Below are 17,498 nucleotides of genomic sequence, written 5' to 3'. Positions count from 1 at the left end.
ACAAGTTTTCCAACAAAATAGAAGTAGGCCTATAACAGATAGGATCAGCTTGATCCCCCCCTTTAAATCAAGGACGAAACGTGGATGCCTTCCAAGCAATGGGAATCTCCCCAGAAAAGAGAGACAGGTTAAAAAGTTTGGAGCTTGGCGATGATAGGGGCAACAACCTTAAAGAAGAAAGGGACAGGCAAGGAGGCATGGCTGAGTCAAATAGGAATCATGACTTAATGAAGTGGTGATTAAAGAGCTCAGCCATGTGCTTCTTGTCAGTAACAACCACATCATCAACATTAAGGGACATGGGAAGCTGTGAGGAGGAGGGTTTATTCTCCAGGGCTTTAACCGTTTTCCAGAACTTCTTGGGGTTAGACCCACAGAGAGAGAACTGGCCTTCCAGATAGCCTGAGTGCATGTATTTATAATTTGTCTGAATGAGAGCCAGTCAGCCTGAGTATGCATGTGCTGAGCCTTTTGCCAAATGCAATTATTGAGGTGTAGTAACTCCGTAAGATCACGGTCGAACCAGGGGCTGAACCTGTTTTTAATTATACTTTTCTTTATGGGGGCGTGTTTGTTTGTTCGACAGAGGGGATCAAGCTGATTCTATACCATGTTTACAGAGGACAGTTCATGAAGGAAGGCTTGCTCATTGAAGTTTTTTAGCAAGCGTCTATGACAAATCAGGACAGGTCGTTTCACTGAGCAGCCATTACGAACACAGGCTGTAAAACAGTGATCACTAAAGTCATTACAGAAAACACCAGACTGATACCTATCAGGATTATTTGTGAGGATAACATTGAGGAGAGTAGTCTTTTCTGGGTGTTTGGAGTCATACCTTGTGGGATTGGTAATAATCTGAGAAAGATTTAGGGAGTCCCATTGCTTTAGGACTTGGTCATGTTGTTTAAGCATGTCACCTAGCTGGACACATTCAGGCTTAGTGTAAGGGGCCTGGAGAGAGCTTAGGGCAGGTAGGGTACAGGTTGGTGCTGATGGAGGACTATAGCACCCAGCAACAGTGAACAAAGAGTTATTTGAAAGTTTAATGCTTAAAACCAGCAAATCAAATTGTTTGCGGACAGACTTGGTGGAGACAACCGAGCACTGAAGGTGATCCTTGGTAAAGATTGTCACTCCCCCACCTTTAGAAGATCTGTCTTGCCAAAAAAGGTCAGTATTCAAAACATCAGTATTCAAAACACTCTTCCTTAACCACGTATCAGTAATGACCAACACATCTGGATTGGAGCTGTGTACCCACACTTTCAATTGATCCATTTTAGGTAAGAAGCTTCTAGTGTTAATGTGTGTTAATCTAGTGTTATATAGCCTCGTTATTGTCATGTAATTTTATTTTATTTTTCTATTTTTTTTTACTTTAGTTTATTTTGTATATTTTTTTAAACTCTATTTCTTGAACTGCATAGTTGGTTAAGGGCTTGTAAGTAAGCATTTCATGGTAAGGTCTACCTGTAGTATTCGGCGTAAGTGAGAAATACAATTGTATTTGCGATAGAAATTACTTGAAACCCTGCATAAGATTCTCTGGAAGCATGTCTGACTGTTTGCACGCAAGCAAAGAGCATCTGTATTCAGTTATTTTTGTATTGAACCTTTATTTAACTAGGCAAATCAGTCAAGAACAAAGTCTTATTTACAATGACAGCCTACCCCGGCCAAACCCTAACGATGCTGGACCAATTGTGTGCCGCCCACGTCCGGTTGTGATACAGCCTGGAATCGAACCGGGGTCTGTTGTGATGCCTCTAGCACTGAGATGCACTCGGAAGCCCCCCCCCCCCCCCCAATTCAATGGGCTTTATTGGCATGGGAAACATATGTTAACATTGTCAGGGTAATTAAAATATATAATAAACAAATGTGAAATAAACAATTAGAAATTAACAGTAAACATTACACGAAACGTTCAAAATATATATTATACTGACTTCGCCTTTCCCTCTCTGACTCAGGTGAACGCGGACCTCCATATGCCGAACGCATGCGCAAAAGATGACTTCGATATCTGTCATACCCGTAGTTGGTTCCTCAATAGTTAAAAACAAGAGGGAAATTCAAGGAATCAGTCCCGTCTGCATGTAAACTCAAAGTAAGTTGACAAACTTTGACTTTCATTTAGTCATTGCCTCAACGTAATTTATATTGGTGTCCTCGTCTGTCACGTATGAGGAAAAATAGACTTGCTTTGGAACCTTAGAAGACTTATCTTGTTGTCTACTGCTAGCTATCGTGCATGCTAACGTTAGCTGTGAAGAAGCTGGCTATCTCACCGACCAACGTTAGCTAGTCAACAGTCAGAAACTTTTCGTATGGTCAGAATATAGATACCTTTCTAGTTACTTAATATGTAAATTAGGAAATGATTGAGGCATAACGTAGCGTCATATCTACTAGCAATTGTTTTAGAAAGTTACTATACCTAGCCATTTTAGCCAAGTAGCTCTGGTCCATCGCACAGCAACAGCAAGTTGTCTTTGTTTCCCCCCGATTTTGTTTAGTGACTATCTTCAGTATGCTTTCATAACCTCAACAAAGTAAAAATGTTGTTAAGTCCTGAAAAAAGTGTTCTCCACACGTGTGCATCCGACGCATGCGGGTGGACAAGAGCGTTAGAGCTAGCAAGTGAGCGGCGAACTGAAACCTGCAAGCCTGCTACTGTCTTTAGCTAGCGAACTTGTTTGACAGTTCATTTATGAACGTGTTAGCTAGACCGAATTTAAGTTCGCTAACTAGTCCAAAACATGTCAACTTCATGGGTTTTATTGTCACATGCACAAGTACAGTGAAACGCTCAACCCATCAGTGCAGTAATCAATATCAGAATAGTATATCTAATATTTAATAAAGAAAATAGAGGAAGCTACAAACAGGGTCAGTGCCAATTCCAAATTTACAATGAGCAGGGATACTGGTTTGAGGTAGATGTACATATAGGCGAGGGATTAGGAGAAAGTGACTGGTAGCAGGATGAATAATAATTGTAAAATGCATAAGTGGTGTGTGCCAGGGATTTGCTCTCGAGTGGCGTAGCGGTCTAAGTAACTGCATCTCAGTGCTAGAGGCGTCTCTACAGACCCTGGTTCGATTCCACGGTGTATCACAACTGGCCATGATTGGGAGTCACATAGGGCGGCGCACAATTGGCTCGGCGTCGTTCGGGTTTGGCCGGGGTAGGTCGTCATTGTAAATAAGAATTTGTTTAACTGACTTGCCTAGTTGAATAAAGGTAAAACAATAAAATAATCTAATGGGCCAAGATGACTTTCTGTTTAAATGTAATGGAATAAGTTCCCAGTGAACTTACAAAGTCACTAAAGCAGCTAAATTACTATGTAGCGCTACACTGTGGGCCCCAATGCAGGCATAATTACCATTTAAAGGAACTGTAATTCCACTGTGTAATTGGTCCCCATTGGGTGGCTGTATGGTGGTACAGAGACAAACGAATAATGATTAAGAATATTAAATAGCAGACTAGTTCGAGTGAATAAGCACGTATACAAAATTGAATCAAGTAAAAAAATGTTGAGCTATTAATCATAAATCACTGTAATTATACGGTCCTAACAGCTGTGGTTTTCCATCCTGAATTATAAGTTACTTTATTCACCTTTAGTTTTTCTTTGTAAATATATTGCTTAAAGGGGATCTGCCCTGTTCCTGGACACCTACAGGGTGTGCAGGTTTTTGTTTCAAAACACTCTTAATTAATTAACACCTTAGTTAGGCTACTAGAATCAGCTGTTGTAGTGCTAGGCTGGGACAAATGCTTCCTGTTAGTATCAAGGCTAGAGGGACTGTGTAGGACAAGTTTACAGCAAGAAGGTTGAATAGCTTAATGTTTGAAATTGAGCAAATGTGATTTTGGAGAAGAAAAAAACTACTCCACAATCTACAGTAACACTCATGCAAAATATTGGAGCTATTCTCCATCATCAGCTCTGTGCTTAGATGTAGTGAGATTTGCATCATTACTCTGTTTCCAGTGCTGTGTTCACAATCTCAAGTGTTTTCTTAATTCTGGTCCTGCGTTTGTTTTTAGCCTTGTGTAATCACTTCAATTAGGTTTGATTTAGAGATACTGGGCCCAGAGTAGAGATGACACAGAAAGGGACAACAAATACCAAGGACCTATAGGGAGGCAACCGACGAGGCCTTTGTTTTGCCCCCTCTATTAGGGATGGGTATGGAATATGTTTTTCCAGGTACGACTGAGTGCAACAGAAATAGAGCATGATAATGATAGAATGCATTTTATAGGTCTTAACATGCTTTCACATTGTAATTGACTGCATCCACCATCAGAACATAGACTAACTTTTACTTAACCCATACACTCAAAGCTTGCTAATTTCTTGAAGTGTTTTGAAGCACAGGGTAGATGGTTGTGCTGGAAATTATTACAAATGTCCCACTTGAATGGTGCAGGTCTTGCTAACTATGTTGACATCAGCAACCTCTGGCGTTATGGTACGTCACTGAAATTGGTGCAGGACACTGATTACGCAAATAATACTAAAAAGAAAGCCTATTTGATAGGCCTTTCTCCTAAAGGTAGGCCTACCCTACAGCAGCAGGGGTTTTCAATCCTCTCCTCGGGCTCCCCCAGACATTCCATGTATTTGAACTAGAGGTCAACCGATTAATTGGAATGGCCGATTAATTAGGACCGATTTCAAGTTTTCGTAACAATCGGAAATCGGTATTTTTGGGGTGCCGATTTGGCTGATTTTTATTTATTTTTTTATACCTTTTTATTTAACAAGGCAAGTCAGTTAAGAACACATTCTTATTTTCAATGACTGCCTAGGAACGGTGGGTTAACTGCCTTGTTCAGGGGCAGAACAACAGATGTTTACCTTGTCAGCTCGGGGGATTCAATCTTGCAACCTTACAGTTAACTAGTCCAACGCTATAACCACCTGCCTCTCGTGGCACTCCACAAGGAGTCCACAACTGTCTGTTAGGCGAATACAGTAGAAGCCAAGGTTGCTAGCTAGCATTAAACTTATCTTATAAAAAAAACAATCAATCAATCATAATCACCGGTTATAACTACACATGGTTGATATTACTAGTTTATCTAGCATATCCTGCGTTGCATATAATTGCTGCAACGCTGGGTACATGATTTAACAAAAGCGCATTTGCGGAAAAAGCACAATCGTTGGACGACTGTACCTAACCACAGGTTAGCAGGCAATATTAACCAGGTGAAATTGTGTAATTTCTTTTGCGTTCATTGCACACAGAGTCAGGGTATATGCAACAGTTTGGGCAGCCTGGCTCATTGCGAACTAATTTGCCAGAATTTTACATAATTATGACATAATATTGACGGTTGTGCAATGTAACAAGAATATTTAGACTTAGGGATGCCACCCGTTAGATAAAATAGGGAATGGTTCCATATTTCACTGAAATAATAAACGTTTTGTTTTCGATATGTATAGTTTCCGGATTCGACCATATTAATGACTAAAGGCTCGTATTTCTGTGTGTTATTATGTTATAAATAAGTCTATGATTTGTTAGAGCAGTCTTGACATGAGCGATGGAAGGTAGCAGCAGGCTCGTAAGCATTCATTCAAACAGCACTTTCATGCATTTTGCCAGCAGCTCTTCGCAAGCACAGCGCTGTTTATGACTTCAAGCCTATCAGCCTAATGGCTGGTGTAACCAATGTGAAATGGCTAGCTAGTTAGCGTGGTGCGCGCTCGCTCTGATACTTGGAGTAGTTATTCCCCTTGCTCAGCAAAGGGCCCGCGGCTTTTGTGGAGTGATGGGTAACGCTGCTTCGTGTGGCTGTGGTCGATGTTTTCCTGGTTCGAGCCCAGGTAGCGGCGAGGAGAGGGACGGAAGCTATACTGTTACATTGGCAATACTATAGTGCCTATAAGAACATCCAATAGTCAAAGGTATATGAAATACAACTGGTATAGAGAAATAGTCCTATAAATACCATATTAACTTCAACCTAAAACCTCTTAACTTGGAATATTGAAGACTCCTGTTAAAAGGAGCCACCAGCTTTCATATGTTCCCATTTTCTTTGCAAGGAACTTACTTTTCACTTTTCCTTCTCCAACACTTTGTTTTTGCATTATTTAAACCACATTGAATATGTTTCATTATTTATTTGAGGCTAAATTGATTTTTATTGATGTATTATATTAAGTTAAAATAAGTGTTCATTCAGTATTGTTGTAATTGTCATTATTACAAAAACATTTTTTTTTTTAAATTGTCCGATTAATCGGTATCGGCCTTTTTTGGTCCTCCAATAGTCGGTATCGGCGTTGAAAGATCATAATCGGTTGACCTCTAATTTGAACGATTTTACTGCTAGTAGGGCTGTGACGGTCATTGAATTTTGGATGACGGTTATTGGTCAGCCAAATGATTGCTGTCAACGTAATAACTATTCGAATAGCACAACAAATAATATCTATATATTTTTTAAGACTCAAATTTTCTCCTCCGCTCCTGAACAACGCATGAGCTGCTACTGCAGGGAAGGGTGTTTTGCATAGGCAACCGAAGACTCGTTTGCGACAACATTTTGCTTGTTTCAGTAATGTGCAACAAAGTTTCATCATGTTGTAGAGTCCATGGTAAAGTAGAAACGGACAAAACCCCATGAATGCCCGGCCATCCCGTCTTCAGTCAACTGTTCTTTCCACCAAAAAAAAGAATAACAAATTGTTTAAACGGTTATTTTATTTTCATGATGTCTTCATCAATAACTGTTGGCTGCAGGGTTATACAGTAATTCATCAATCACATTAATGTTCAGAAAACTGCATTTTCAAAACTCAGACCATAAATAAATCTGCGTTTTTTTTCCCAAACCATTTTACCTGTGTTTCTTTTGAAAGTCAAGTGTTTATTTTTTTCTTCACTAGTGATCAGGGGCTTGCAACTATAGTTTTCCTTCACAGAAAATACATTACTGCTTCAAATTTGTCAGAAAATATCTTTGTTTTCATCAGATGAGAACAGAGGTGCAATGATATTTGGCTAGTAGCCACACAAGTAAATTACAAAGCAAGGTCATATTTCTAATGTTTTTCTTGAAGTTAATCTTGCATTTTACCTGATTAAAGTAGGCTACACTGAGAAAAGTAGCTACACATCAGTCAGAGCGCTGTTTGCTGATAGAATGCCTAGTTCGTGAATTTTCATCCAAGTAGAGAAGTGCAAATGAAGCACAAAATTAGTCTGATGCCGAGCAGAAATTACAAGAAGAAGCATTTTAGGTCTGCGTTTACAAAATGCAGAAAGACATTTCTTGTGCTTTTAATCAGGGGACCCCTGGTAATTGTGCCAGCCCTAACTGCTTAGCACACCTTATTTAAATGGTCAACTAATTATCAAGCTCTCTAGGTGAATCTGGTGAGCTAGTCTGGGGGTCCCCAAGGAGAGGTTTGAAAACCACTTCCCTATACTATGAGGTGAAGGTGTCTGTGGGGCTTATCATGTTCATTCAGTAATAAACAGTGTTTAAATTAGGTATAGCCAAAGTAGCACAAGTTAATTTTAGCTGAAGTGTTGCAAGGCTACATTTTAGATCATAGACTTATTAGCACATGAATAACTTCTATCACCAAGGGCTTTTAAGGTAGTGCCATATTTGTTAAAGGTAGGGAATTACATGTTTAAATTGGCTCTGTAATTTTAACCAATTTCTTTAAAAATCCCTGTTTACTTTTATCTGCTCTATCATTTAGGCTAATAGATTTGTTTTGCTAAATTGCCCGCTGCCATTATTTTAGGATCTCGCCTTTCAGCGGCAGCTAGAATCAAAGCATACATCTTTGAGAATAATGGTTCAGGTACAGGATAATGTAATGAATTATCACTGTGTGAAGAGTATGGAATTAATAAGCCTCTTGTATTTTCCTGTCTCTTTCTTTGTAAAAACAAAAACAAATGCTTCCTTTTGTTTAAATCTCCCTTCGACACTGGGCAATTCATTCACCACGTGTATTCTACCCTACGATGCGCACCAGAGGCTGTAATTTCGTGCTGGAGTGCCCAGTGTAATAGTGTGAGAATATTTATAAGCCTCAATGCCAGTGATGTTAGCCTGTGAAAGTTTGTCCAGTGCTCCTCCCTTTTTGAGGTAAAAACTGAATGCTATGGCTCACAAAGTGCTGTGCAAGACACTGGTATTATCTGCCAGAGCATAGGTGTGCATTCATTCACTTGAACTCAAATAGTGAACACACGGTGTCAGGACACGGGCAGTAAGCCGTGGTTGACCCTCCCCTATCTCCCACAGGGATCAGCTGATCCAAGCCTTTCCATCATGGCTCCCAGTTCTGGTCTTTGGCCAGTATTGGGCCCAGCTGAGATACTGTATGTGGGTGAAAGCGAGGGCCCCTAATAGATGTCGGCTGATTATGATTTTTCAATGACGATACCAATTATTGGAGGACCAAAAAAAGCAGATACCGATTATTCGAATGATTTTTATTTATTTGTAATAATGACAGTTACAACAATACTGAATGAACACTTATTTTAACTTAATATAATACATCAATAAAATCAATTTAGCCTCAAATAAATAATGGAACATTTTCTATTTGGTTTAAATAATCCAAAAACAAAGTGTTGGAGAAGAAAGTAATATGTGCCATGTAAAAATATGTGCCATGTAAAATATGTGCCATGTAAGAAAGCTAATGTTTCAGTTCCTTGCTCAGAACATGAGAACATATGAAAGCTGGTGGTTCCTTTTAACATGAGTCTTCAATATTCCCAGGTAAGAAGTTTTAGGTTGTAGTTATTATAGGCACTTTACTATTGCCAGTGTAACAGTATAGCTTCCATCCCTCTCCTCGCCTCTACCTGGGTTCGAACCAGGAACACATCGACAACAGCCACCCTCGAAGCAGCGTTACCCATGCAGAGCAAGGGGAACAACTACTCCAAGTCTCAGAGCGAGTGACGTTTGAAAAGCTATTTAACGCACACCCCGCTAACTAGCTAGCCATTTCACATCGGTTACACCAGCCTAATCTCGGGAGTTAATAGGCTTGAAGTCATAAACGGCTTGAAGCATTGCGATGAGCTGCTGGCAAAACACATGAAAATGCTGTTTGAGTGAATGCTTACCAGCCTGCTGGTGCCTACATTCGCTCAGACTGCTCTATCAAATCATAGACTTAATTATACATAATAACACACAGAAATACAAGCCTTAGGTCATTAATATGGTCGAATCCGGAAACTATCATTTCAAAAACAAAACGTTTATTCTTTCAGTGAAATACGGAACCGTTCCGTATTTTATCTAATGGATGGCATCCCTAAGTCTAAATATTGCTGTTCCATTGCACAACCGTCAATGTTATGTCATAATTACATAAAAATTTGGCAAATTAGTTCGCAATGAGCCAGGCGGCCCAAACTGTTGCATATATACTGACTCTGCGTGCAATGAACGCAAGAGAAGTTACACAATTTCACCTGGTTAATATTGCCTGCTAACCTTTCTTTTAGCTAAATATGCAGGTTTAAAAATATATACTTCTGTGTATTGATTTTAAGAAAGGCATTCATGTTTATGATTAGGTACACATTGGAGCAACGACAGTCCTTTTTCGCGAATGCGCACCGCATCAATTATATGCAACGCAGGACACGCTAGATAAACTAGTAATATCATCAACCATGTGTAGTTATAACTAGTGATTATGATTGATTGATTGTTTTTTATAAGATAAGTTTAATGCTAGCTAGCAACTTACCTTGGCTTTTTACTGCATTCGCATAACAGGAAGGCTCCTCGTGAGGCAGGTGGTTGGAGCGTTGCACTAGTTAACCGTAAGGTTGCAAGATTGAATCCCTGAGCTGACAAGGTAAAAATTTGTTATTCTGCCCCTGAACAAGGCAGTTAACCCACCGTTCCTATGCCGTCATTAAAAATAAGAATGTGTTCTTAACTGACTTGCATCGTTAAATAAAGTTGTGGGAAAAAAATATCGGCAAAATCAGCGTCCAAAAACACCGATTTCCGATTGTTATGAACACGTGAAATCGGCCCTAATTAATCGGTCGACCTTTAGCCCCTAACAGAGACAATGTAGGAAACAATATTTATTTGAATCTAATTGGATTAATGCCAGTGACATCTATAGTTTCAGAGCCTTACCTAATAGGAGGGAACATTAACTTGTTTTCAAAGCAGAGAGGTCTTTTCTCCACTTCCTCGAAGTCTATGTAAGTCACATGAAGAAAAGTGGAATTCCTGGCAGGTGGAATCTGCAATGAACATCGACGAGAAGAACCTTGTGGTTAAGTTCTGTACGGGAAATCTAACTGATGAAGATGTTGACTGCTTCATTGAAAGATACTGTACCATTCTACAGCCAGCTTTAAAGCATGTAGATAAGGATGGTTTCTGGTACAGAGTGAGGAAGTACAGGGTGAAGTTGAAGAGGGGAAGGACAGGAGAGCTGTTAGAGGTGCTGAACGCAATCACTTTGGGCCCCTACAGTGCTAGGATTTTCTACCCCGGACAGGTCCTGCGCTGCTTTATCTGCGGCCTTGCTGACCATCAAGAATGCGCATACATACAGTGCTAGTGCTATGAATCCCTTGGACACAAGGCCAGAGAATGCAAGAACTCCAGTAATGCACTCTGTGATGAAGATGGCCACTCCTCCTTCGACCAGCCAAGAGAAGACGGGCAGCTTCTAGCGAAGAGCTAGCAGAAGAGGAATGCTAGCAGCAGAAGCCTAAAGGCGAGCAACCCGAGAGGCAAACCAGTCAGCCAACAACCAAAAAGGAGTGACAAAAAAAATGGTAAAAATAAGGTACAGTAGGTTTTTTAATTTTTTTTATAGGTAAGATGGTAACTGGTTAAGAACGAGGAGGGTGTGAATGAAGGGATATTGTTTTATTTCTTGCAATCATTCTCATATTCTCTTTTGTATTATGAAATGTAAATGTACTGTATTGATGATTTCCTTTTATACAGTGTCTTCGGGAAGTATTTAGATCCCTTGACATTTTTCACATTTTGTTATGATACAGCCTTATTCTAAAACTGATAACAAAAGACAAATCCTCATCAATTTACACATAATACAACATAAAGACAAAGCAAAAGCAGGTTTGAAGAAATGTTTGCTATTTTATTAAAAATAAAAACTGATATCACATTTACATAAGTATTCAGACCCTTTACTTAGTACTTTATTTTAGTACCTTTGGCAGCGAATACAGCAGTGAGCCTTCTTGGGTATGCTGCTACAAGCTTGGCAATTCTGTATTTGGGGAGTTTCTCCCATTCTTCTCTGCAGATCCTCTCAATCTCTGTCAAGATGTTTGACCAGGTTCAAGTCCGGGCTCAGCTGGGCCGCTCAAAGACATTCAGAGACCTGTCCCAAAGCTGTGTTGTCTTGGATGTGTGCTTAGGGTCATTGTCCTGTTGGAAGATGAACCTTCACCCCAGTCTGAGGTCCTGAGCGCTCAGGAGCAGGCTTTTGTCAAGGTTCTCTCTGTACTGACAAGGTACAAATCTGTCGTTCTGCCCCTAAACAGGTAGTTAACCCACTGTTCCTAGGCCGCCATTGAAAATAAGAATTTGTTCTTAACTGACTTGCCTAGTTAAATAAAGGTAAAATAAAAACTGTGCTCCGGACATCTTTGCCTCGATCCCGACTAGTCTCCCAGTCCCTGCCGCTGAAAAACATCCCCACAGCATGATGCTTCTACCACCATGCTTCACCGTAGGGATGGTGCCAGGTTTCCTCCAGACGGGACGCTCAGGCCAAATAGTTCAATTTTGGTTTCATCAGACCAGAGAATCTTCTTTCTCATGGTCTGAGAGTCTTTAGATGCCTTTTGGCAAACTCCAATCGGGCTGTCGTGCCTTTTACTGAGGAGTGGCTTAAGTCTGGCCACTTTACCATAAAGGCCTGATTGGTGGAGTGCTGCAGAGATGTTTGTCCTTCTGAAAGGTTCTCCCATCTCTACAGAGGAACTCTGGAGCTCTGTCAGAGTGACCATTTGGTTCTTGGTCACCTCCCCGACCAAGGCCCTTCTCCCCAATTGCTCAGTTTGGCTGGGCGGCCAGCTCTCGGAAGAGTCTTGGTGGTTCCAAACTTCTTCCATTTAAGAATGATGTGGGCCACTGTGTTCTTGGGGACCTCCAATGCTGCAGAAATGTTATGGTACCCTTCACCAGGTCTGTGCCTCGACACAATCCTGTCTCAGAGCTCTACGGACAATTCCTTCAACCCCTTGGCTTGGTTTTTGCTTTGACATGCACTGTCAACTGTGGGACCTTTTATATAGACAGGTGTGTGCCTTTCCATATCATGTCCAATCAATTGAATTCACCACAGGTGGAGTCCAAGTTGTAGAAACATCTTAAGGATGATCAATGGAAACACAATGCACCTGACCTCAATTTAGTCTCATTGCAAAGGGGCTGAATACTTACTGTGGGGCAAAAAAGTATTTAGTCAGCCACCAATTGTGCAAGTTCTCCCACTTAAAAAAGATGAGGCCTGTAATTTTCATCATAGGTACACTTCAACTATGACAGACAAAATGAGGAAAGAAATCCAGAAAATCACATTGTAGGATTTTTAATGAATTTATTTGCAAATTATGGTGGAAAATAAGTATTTGGTCAATAACAAAAGTTTATCTCAATACTTTGTTTTATACCCTTTTGTTGGCAATGACAGAGGTCAAACGTTTTCTGTAAGTCTTCACAAGGTTTTCACACACTGTTGCTGCTATTTTGGCCCATTCCTCCATGCAGATCTCCTCTAGAGCAGTGATGTTTTGGGGATGTTGCTTGGCAACACGGACTTTCAACTCCCTCCAAAGATTTTTCTATGGGGTTGAGATCTGGAGACTGGCTAGGCCACTCCAGCACCTTAAAATGCTTCTTACGAAGCCACTCCTTCGTTGCCCGGGCAGTGTGTTTGGGATCATTGTCATGCTGAAAGACCCAGCCACGTTTCATCTTCAATGCCCTTGCTGATGGAAGGAGGTTTTCACTCAATCTCACGATACATGGCCCCATTCATTCTTGCCTTTACACAGATCAGTCGTCCTGGTCCCTTTGCAGAAAAACATCCCCAAAGCATGATGTTTCCACCCCCATGCTTCACAGTAGGTATGGTGTTCTTTGGATGCAACTCAGCATTCTTTGTCCTCCAAACACGACAAGTTGAGTTTTTACCAAAAAAGTTATATTTTGGTTTCATCTGACCATGTGACATTCTCCCAATCTTATTCTGGATCATCCAAATGCTCTCTAGCAAACTTCAGACGGGCCTGGACATGTACTGGCTTAAGCAGGGGGACACGTCTGGCACTGCAGGATTTGAGTCCCTGGCAGCGTAGTGTGTTACTGATGGTAGGCTTTGTTACTTTGGTCCCAGCTCTCTGCAGGTCATTCACTAGGTCCCCCCGTGTGGTTCTGGGATTTTTGCTCACTGTTGTTGTGATCATTTTGACCCCACGGGGTGGGATCCTGCGTAGAGCCCCAGATCGAAGGAGATTATCAGTGGTCTTGTATGTCTTCCATTTCCCAATAATTGCTCCCACAGTTGATTTCTTCAAACCAAGCTGCTTACCTATTGCAGATTCAGTCTTCCCAGCCTGGTGCAGGTCTACAATTTTGTTTCTGGTGTCCTTTGACAGCTCTTTGGTCTTGGCCATAGTGGAGTTTGGAGTGTGACTGTTTTGAGGTTGTGGACAGGTGTCTTTTTATACGGATAACAAGTTCAAACAGGTGCCATTAATACAGGTAACAAGTGGAGGACAGAGGAGCCTCTTAAAGAAGAAGTTACAGGTCTGTGAGAGCCAGAAATCTTGCTTGTTTGTAGGTGACCAAATACTTATTTTCCACCATAATTTGCAAATAAATTCATTAAAAATCCTACAATGGGATTTTCTGGATTTTTTTTCTTCTCATTTTGTCTGTCATAGTTGAAGTGTACCTATGATGAAAATTACAGGCCTCATCTTTTTAAGTGGGAGAACTTGCACAATTGGTGGCTGACTAAATACTTTTTTTGCCCCACTGTATATGAATAAGGTATCTGTTTTTTACTTATAATAAATTAGCAGATTTTTTTAAAAACCTGTTTTTACTATATCTTTATGGGTATTGTGTGTCGATTCCCGGAAAACAATAAATATTTAATCCATTTTAGAATAAGGCTGTAACGTGAAAAAGTCAAGGGGTCTGAATTCTTTCCGAATGCACTGTTAAAACTAGAGAAATATATAGGAGGAAAATACGTACTTTACATAGACTATTAAATATGGAATAAAGATGATGACGATAATAATAACGAGAGGATGCAAAACTGCTCTCTGTAATTCATGAAAGAAAATAAACAGATGTTTTTTTAAAGATGGTCTTGTGTTTTCTGTCTGCTACCAATTCTTCCTTTGTGTCCATTGAAAGGGATTGACCTAGAAGCAAATACCCGGGCCTTAACGGCAAGTGTTTGTGCTAAGATGGTCGCCTAAGTCACAACAGGTGCACAGAAGAGGAATAAGCTCCATTTGAAGGAAGAAGAGCAGAGATACAAATGCCTTTGCAGTCTGCTGTGAAACCTCAAAAGAAGACTGCAGATAAGGAGAGAAAGATGGCAAAGACGACATTCTGGAAGAACCCTGTTCCATCACACTTCTTACATAAACAGCATAACAGCTGCAGCATCTCTGTCGGAGCCATAATTCCCCATGCACTGTAGAGATACAGGAACACAAAGCTTCCCTTGGCAGTGGGTATCGTTAGATTTGGACAAGCCCTTTTGAAGACCTATTTCGGTAGCCCCATTCTGTAAGCCTTTATCAAAACCAGATTATGGAAATGTGGAGCAAGCGAAGGGTCCTCCCTTCATCCGCAACAGTTTGTTTGACATGTAGCGACGCTTTGTCAGCATTGCCCTGGAGGCATCACTGAATACAGACGTCGCTCTTTGTTCAACATGTTTTTTTTCTCTATGCTTTTCCTCAATCCCACATTTACACTCTCTGCAGCAGCAAGACATTTGGTACGGCATATTATTTACATGTTCGTCGTGAATCCCGCGCTGGCAAGATTTGTGGAATCAAGCCGATTTGCACAGGCCTTGGTAGATGAAAGAATTGAAACAAACAAAATCAACTGACTATTCAGCACAAATGTTGAAATATTTGGATAGTTTTGTTAATTCAACCGAACCATCTGTGCTTTCATACTGGTATCACATTACAAGTCACACTGAAACGTGTGTAGCCTTGGACTAATCTGTAAAATCCCAGTTCAAAGACGTCAGAACGACACCTCAAATCCAATCATTTAAACAAAGACAACAATTTAGTGGTTTATCTTTTTTTAGCATTTGATATAGAAATGGGTATCTTGATCTAGATTTTTGTTGTTGTTGACATTTTACAGTTTACACCGATTTATTGTGAAATTTGTCAAGTTTTTCTTTTCTTTTTTGTTTGGCATTTCTGGGAGTTATGCCTCTCTCAAACACAGCCTGATGGGAGTTTCTCAGTGAGGCCTGTCACCTTCAAATGCCACACTCACCAAGCTGGGGATTTAAGTCAGGCAGCATAGAGACGCATGCCACTTGGAATTTCAGCTCCTTCTGTGTTTGCGGACCCAGTAGAATGGCACCTGTGGAGTGAAAGTAGAAAGGAGAATATGGACCGTCAACACTTGTTTTCAAATTGGATAGCTGGCTAATTTGCCAATCTAAAAAAAAGTGACTGTGACTGACATAATGAAAGAAACTGCTGATTCACAACCACATTTCAAACTTGCACCATGTGTATTCTAACTCTCTACAGAGAACCAAAGGACAAGGGTCTGAGGCAGTGTCTATCTGGCTGGACAGACTGCTAGCCATCCCCCTCTCCACTCACCTGCAGAGAGTCTGACTCAGGAACAGAGTGATGCCGAGTTTTAAATTGGGTCTGTGAGAGAGTGGCCTTGGCTCCGCCGGCGCATAACTAGGCTCTCGCATGCACTCACACTCCCACTGGCAAACTGTTCCCCAGCCGATAAAAGAGCAATGGAAACACCTGCTGTACCATTTTATCTTCTACGGGGTTTTTACTCAGCCAAAGGATACATTTTCATACACCTGCAAGAGCATAAAACGGATTAATCTGGCGTTTTAATATTCAGGAAATGAACCTTTTTGTTACAGGCTAATGTTATTGCAATTGGGGTTTGAACAGTAAGGCTTGGAGATTGCTATGATCTATCATTAAGAGGAGACTTGAGTATCATAAAGTCAAATGATAATCATTATTTTTTTAAATAAAATTGTGATTAAAAAAAGTATTCCAGTTTCATTTAAGGACCAACAAATTGACAGCTGTGCCATAGAGATGGGAAGAGATTTTCAATGTACCGATTCCATGGAACATGGTTTATGAAGTGACACCAAATGACGCAGGATTCAAAACTTAGTGTTTTATTTCTTATACTAAAAGGGAGGGGTGGTATACAGAAGATATGTGCTTGGATAGGGCTATCAAGCGCTACCATCAAGCTGTGATGATACTGACTCTCATGAGGACTGCCACAGGAAAGGAAGACCCAGAGTTCATTAGAGTTACCAGCCTCAGAAATTGCAGCCCAAATAAATGCTTCAGATTGTTTTTTTAATGTTTTTTTTTCACCTTTATTGAACCAGGTAGGCCAGTTGAGAACAAGTTCTCATTTACAACTGCGACCTGGCCAAGATAAAGCAAAGCAGTGCGACAAAAACAACAGTTACACATGGGATAAACAAACGTATAGTCAATAACACAATAAAAAAATCTGTATACAGTGTGTGCAAATTAAGTAAGGAGGTAAGGCAATAAATAGGCCAATAGTGGCGAAGTAATTACAATTTAATAATTTACACTGGAGTGATAGATGTGCAGATGTGGATGTGCAAGTAAAGATACTGGTGTGCAAAGAGCAGAAAAACAAATATGGGGATGAGGTAGGTAGTTTGTTGGATGGGCTATTTACAGATGGGCTATTTGGACAGCTGCAGCGATCGGTAAGCTGCTCTGACAGCTGACGCGTAAAGTTAGTGAGGAAGATATATCTCCAACTTCAGTGATTTTTTTTTTTTTGGCAATTCGTTCCAGTCATTGGCAGCAGAGAACTGTAAGGAAAGGCGGCCAAATATGTGTTGGCTTTGGGGATGACCGGTGAAATATACCTGCTGGAGCGCCTGCTACGGGTGGGTGTTGCTATGGTGATCCGTGAGCTGAGATAGGGTAGGGCTTGTCGGGTGCGTTTGGCGATGAGTATGTAGTGAGGACCAGCCAACGAGAGCATACAGGTCGCAGTGGTGGGTTGTATATGGGGCTTTGGTGACACAACGGATGGCACTGTGATAGACTGCATCCAATTTGCTGAGTAGAGTGTTGGAGGCTATTTTGTAAATGCTGAAGTCAAGGATCAGTAGGATAGTCCGTTTTATGAG

At 40.7% G+C, this 17,498-nt stretch overlaps 1 protein-coding gene across 5 annotated transcripts in view; it reads left to right on the top strand.

Moving 5' to 3' along the window:
• The first annotated feature begins 2,017 nt into the window (after nucleotides 1–2,017).
• Nucleotides 2,018–17,498, top strand: part of pot1 (protection of telomeres 1 homolog) — a 51,012-nt gene continuing 35,531 nt past the window's right edge. For all 5 annotated transcript variants that reach the window (XM_064989959.1, XM_064989961.1, XM_064989960.1 and 2 more), the window contains exon 1: nucleotides 2,018–2,113. The gene's annotated coding sequence lies outside the window, so the exon portion shown is untranslated. The remainder of the gene's footprint in view (nucleotides 2,114–17,498) is intronic.

This window comes from Oncorhynchus masou, chromosome 15 (genome assembly GCF_036934945.1).
Source record: "Oncorhynchus masou masou isolate Uvic2021 chromosome 15, UVic_Omas_1.1, whole genome shotgun sequence".
Taxonomy (NCBI): domain Eukaryota; kingdom Metazoa; phylum Chordata; class Actinopteri; order Salmoniformes; family Salmonidae; genus Oncorhynchus; species Oncorhynchus masou.
The sequence above is the reverse complement of the archived record's forward strand: the minus strand, read 5'-3'. Positions and strand labels throughout refer to the sequence as shown.